General features: G+C 37.5%; 1 pseudogene; it reads right to left on the reverse strand.

Annotated features, from left to right (window-relative positions):
* Positions 1 to 537: 537 nt before the first annotated feature.
* Positions 538 to 2,325, reverse strand: LOC102816093 (annotated as a pseudogene).
* Between the last annotated feature and the right edge of the window lie 2,955 nt (positions 2,326 to 5,280).

Here is a 5,280-nt window from a genome sequence, read left to right on the forward strand (position 1 = left end):
CAAGGTTGGCAATTCAAGCTTACCAGCTGCTCCTCAGAAACCCTATATAGGGTTGCTATGGGTCAGGATTGACCCAATGGCACTTAGCAACAACAACAACAACAAAATACATGTATATACATACATATATCTTCTAGTGAAAAGAGTAGCAATTTAAAACTTTATGATAAAATCTGAATAACATGAAATTTATTATTTTTAAATGTACCATTAAGTACATTCACAATGTTGTATAACCATCAATCTATTTCCAGTTTTTTTGTTTTGTTTTTTCCAGGAATGTAGAAATGTCTTTTTATTCAAAAATACAAAATAAATTATCTGTAGGCATGGACAATGACAGCAGTAAACCATTACATATTGTCAACTGAAACCAGTAACTGATGCTTATAAGTGATTTTCTTAAAACATCAGCCAGCTTTTTCTTCAGATATTTTCTTCTCTTTAAATGACTTCTCTGAAGTTATTGGTGAGGAACATTGCTTTCAGCTTCCTGTTACAGTTCATTGATAAAATGGTAAAGCACTATTCTAGGAACTAGAACATGCCACCTCCCATACCTTCCATACCACCTCCCATTCCACCCATTCCACCCATGCCAGGGTCCTTCTCTTCTTTGGGAATTTCTGTGACTACAACTTCTGCTGTGGTTAACAGGGAGCCCACTCCAGCAGCATCCAATAAAGCAGCTCTTACAACCTTGGTTGGATCAATGATTCCTTTTTCTACCATATTGACAAAAACTCCAAACATAGCATCATAAACAACTTCTGAGGAACTCTGCATAATTTTCTCAACTATCAATGATCCTTCAACACCTGCATTCTTAGCAATAGTCATTGCAGGAAATTTGAGTGTTCTTTTAATAATTTCTATGCCAATTTTTTGATCTTCATTTGCTGGAGCTAGTGAGTCCAAGGCTGGAATGCATCGAAGCAGAGCACAACCCCCTCCAAGAACAATACCCTCTTCAACAGCAGCTCATGTTGCATTGAGGGCATCTGTAACTCTGCCCTTCTTTTCATTCACTTCCACATCACTTGTCCCAGCAACTTTTAGCACAGCTACTCCATCTGAAAGTTTTTCCAGTCGTTCATTTAGCTTTTTCCTTTCATATTCACTAGTTGTGATGTCTAACTGCTCAGTAATTTCTTGAATATGTTTTTCATTTTGTGCCTTATTACCTTTTCCTTTCAAGAGCATGGCATCATCTTTAGTCACAATGACTTCTCCAACTTTCTCTAAGTCATGAGCCTGAACATCTTCAAGATTCCGTGTTAATCCCTCATCTCCAAATACCGCACCACCAGTGGCAATAGCTGTGCCTTTAAGCTGGTTCATTCTATTGTCACCAAACCCAGGAGCTTTCACTGCTACAACTTGAAGACCAACTTATAGCCTATTCAAAGCGAGAGTACTTAGAGCTTCTCCATCAACATCTTCAACAATTATGACCAAAGGCTTACAGTGAGCATTGGCAATTTCAAGAGCACGCACAATAGACTGGACACTAGAAGTTTACTTTTCACTCAATAGAACATAGGCATCCTGGAATTCACATTTTTGACTTTTGATGGATTAATAAAGTGTTGGGAAATATAACCTCGGTCAGACTTCATGCCTTCAATAATTTCTAACTCATCATTCAAGGTTTTTCCATCCTTTACTGTGTTGTCCCAGGATCGGGCAGTATTTCGTTCTGCTGTGCATAAGGTTGCTATGGGTCAGTACCAACTCAATGGCACCTAACAACAACAACAACAACTGTGATGACACTTTTTCTTCCAACCTTTTTCATGCGTCAGAAATGATGGTGCCAATTTCTTTGTCTCCATTTGCAGAAATTGTAGCAACCTGCGGGATTTCTTCAGGAGTTGTCAAAGCTTCTTAAATTCAGCAATTACAGCATCAACAGCTAACATTACACCTCTCCTGATTTCCACTGGATTAGCGCCTTTGCTAATCTTCTCGAAACCTTCCTTGGCAATAGAGCGCGCCAATACAGTACCAGTGATGGTGCCATCTCCAGCCTCTTCATTTGTGTTGTTGGCAACATCCTGAACAAGTTTAGCCCCGATATTTTTGTATTTATCCTTTAAATCAATTGACTTAGCAAGAGTCACACCATCTTTTGTTACTTTGGGGCTTCCCGAACTATGTTCAATAATCACTGTTCTTCCCTTTGGCCCCATAGTAACCGCTACAGCAACGGCTTAAAAGATCTACACCTTGAAGCATTAGGGCTCGGGCATCTGCACCAAATTTTACATTGTTGGCATAAGCCCGAGTAAAATGATGAGCCAGTACCCCGGACACTGGCCTCATCTATCCAAGGACTGCAGGTAACCGCGGTGGGCGGGCTTGCGAACGTGCAGAGAGGAAGGCGGTCAGCGGCGAGCGACGGGGTGTTTCCAGTTATTTTGTATCATCTCAAATCAAAACTGCTAAACAATGTATAACAGAAGAATTACCCAGTACAACCCTTTGCTCCCAGCTCCTAGTAAGCTTTATTGTACTTTGTCTCATTAAATTAATCTATTCTTGTGTGGTTGTTAAATGCCATGGAGTCGGTTACGAACTCATAGAGACCCTGTATAGAGTTTCCAAGGAGCAGCTGGTGGGTTTGAACTGCCAACCTTGAAGTTAGCAGTCCAGTGGTTATTCTACAGCGCCACACCAAGACTTCTCATCTATTCTAGGTGTCTCATATAAGGGAAATCATAAAATATTTGTACTTTTGTGCCTCGTTTATTTCATTTAACAATGTCTTCAAGGTTCATCCTTTGTGTTGTTCCTGATAGGAAAGGGAGTGCTTTCAATGTTTTTTTTCCCTTCTTTTATTAAGGTTAATGTTTACTACAGACCTTTTTGTAAGTAGATTTTAATAAGGGTGTTCTCCTCTAAAATTGTTTTGCTAGGCGTTTTAATCATGAATAGATATCAAATTTTATTATTTTTCAATCTATTAATATGATTAGATTTTTTACGATAATATGTTAGTGTGATGGAGTCCTGATGTGGCGCTGTGGGTTAATTTGCTGGACTGCAAAAGTTGGTTTGAACCACAAAATCCTCAGAAACCCTATATAGGGTCGCTATGGGTGGGAACTGGCTCGATGGCACTTAACAACAATGTTAGTGTGGTAAATCACACTGATTGGTATTCTAATATTGGATCCCATTTGTATACCTAGGTAAATCTAACTGAGTTATATATAATAGGCTAACTTTTCAAGATTTTATTAACTTCACTAAATGAATTGCAATGGGAATGTTCTCTCATTCTGGTTGCTTTCTTTTTAAGTCTATTCAAGAGTTGGAGTTCTGCTGTGATGCTGTAGGATAAGCACGTGACTTCTAACTGCAAGGTTGGTGATTCAAACCCACCAGCGACTACACAGAAACCCTATACAAGGTTGGTATAAGTCAGAACAAACTTGAAGGCACTTAACAACAACAACATGAAAGAGTTGGAATAAGTTTGAAATAAGTTGTTCCTTGACTATTTCATAGTACTGGCCTATGAATTCATCTGAACCTTTTTTTAAAAAAATTACATTTCTTTATTATAGAAACATTTACACTTATTATTTCTTTTTGGGTTAGTTTTGGGAAGTTACAGACAATGTATATTGAGATTTACTTTTATGTTCATTAATTTTTATGATCATCATATTCCTCTATTTCAGATGTTTTTCTAGGATTATTTTTCTTTTTCCTGAGATATCATTTATACTTTTCTTTAATGAGCATCGGTTGGTAATAAGCATTCTGCATTGTTTATGTGAAAATGTCTTATTTTACTCTTGATCTAATAAGATAGTTTTACTGGGTACATAGTTCCATTTTCTCTCAATACTTGAAGATATTATTCTTCTGTCTTCTGGCTTCTATTGGTATGTAGATAAGTCAGCTATCAGTCACACTGCTGGTGCTATAGGATAAGCACAGGACTGCAAATAACAAGGTCAGCAGTTCAAAACTACCAGCCATTCCACAGGAGAAAGATGAGGCTGTCTGCTCCTGTAAAGATTTAAAGTCTCAGAAATCCTAATAGGGATGTGCTATGAATCAGAATGAATGTGATGGCAGTGGGTTTATAAAGTAAGTTGACCTTTGTTTTTACTGATTTTAAAGATACATTCTTTGATGGTCTCAGTTTCATTACAATGTATCTAAGTTGAATTTCTTTTTATTGATCTTGCTTATTATTCTTAGTGACTCCTGTGAATTTATGTCTTTTATCAGTTTGGAATATCCTCACCCATTATCTCTCTGAATGTAAACTCTCTTCAATTCTCTCTATATTCTTGGGACTTTGAATAGAATTAATAGAAAACTACATTTATAACTGCTATGAATTTTAACTTTTCATATTTTATCTTCCTGTCTTCCTATGCTGCATTTTAGGTAATATTTTCCAACTCTGTCTTCTACTTCACTTGATCATCAGGTACATCAACATTAAAAATTTTAGTAATTTTTTTAGATGTTTGTGGCAGGGATTGATACTTGATTTCTGAAAGCCATTTTCTCCTTATTAGTTCGTAGTAGTAATTTTAACTGGCCACATGACCATCCAGAATAAAAGCTATATACTATATACTTAGTTCTTACCCCACTACTTTTGTGTCAGTTTGTTGTGCTCTGATGACTTATGTGTTGCTGTGATTCTGGAAGCTATGCCACTGGTATTTCCATTATCAGGAGGGCCATCCAGGGTGGACAGGTTTCAGCCGATCTAACAGACTAAGACTGACTAGGAAGAAGAAACAGGTAGTCCACTTCTGAGCGATTAGTCCCTGAAAACTTTATTAATAACAGTGGAACACTGTCTGATTTAATGGTGGAGGATGAGTCCCTTAGTTTGGAAGGCACTCAAAATGCTACTGGTTAAGAGTTGACTCCTCAAAGTAAAGTTGACCTTAGTGATGTGGATGGGGAAAAACTTTCAGGACTCAAAATGATATGAAACAACATAGACCAAGAGGAAGTCCTTGGAACAGAATAAGGGAATACAACATGGTTTTGCATTAGGCAAATGTGCTACACAAGACCTCTTTAAAGTCTTCAAGAGTAAAGATATTATTATGAGGATTAAGGTGCACCTGACCCAAACCATGGCATTTCTAATAACCTCATATGCATGTGAAAGTTGGATAATGAATAAAGAAAGGGTCACTATGATTCGGCATTGACTAGATGGTACCTAACAGCAACAACATCATGGTTTAAGAACTTCTGGTGTGGTGCTATAAGATCAGCACTGGACTGTTGAAC

This window comes from Chrysochloris asiatica, unplaced genomic scaffold (assembly GCF_000296735.1).
Source record: "Chrysochloris asiatica unplaced genomic scaffold, ChrAsi1.0 scaffold00050, whole genome shotgun sequence".
NCBI classification, from domain to species: Eukaryota; Metazoa; Chordata; class Mammalia; order Afrosoricida; family Chrysochloridae; genus Chrysochloris; species Chrysochloris asiatica.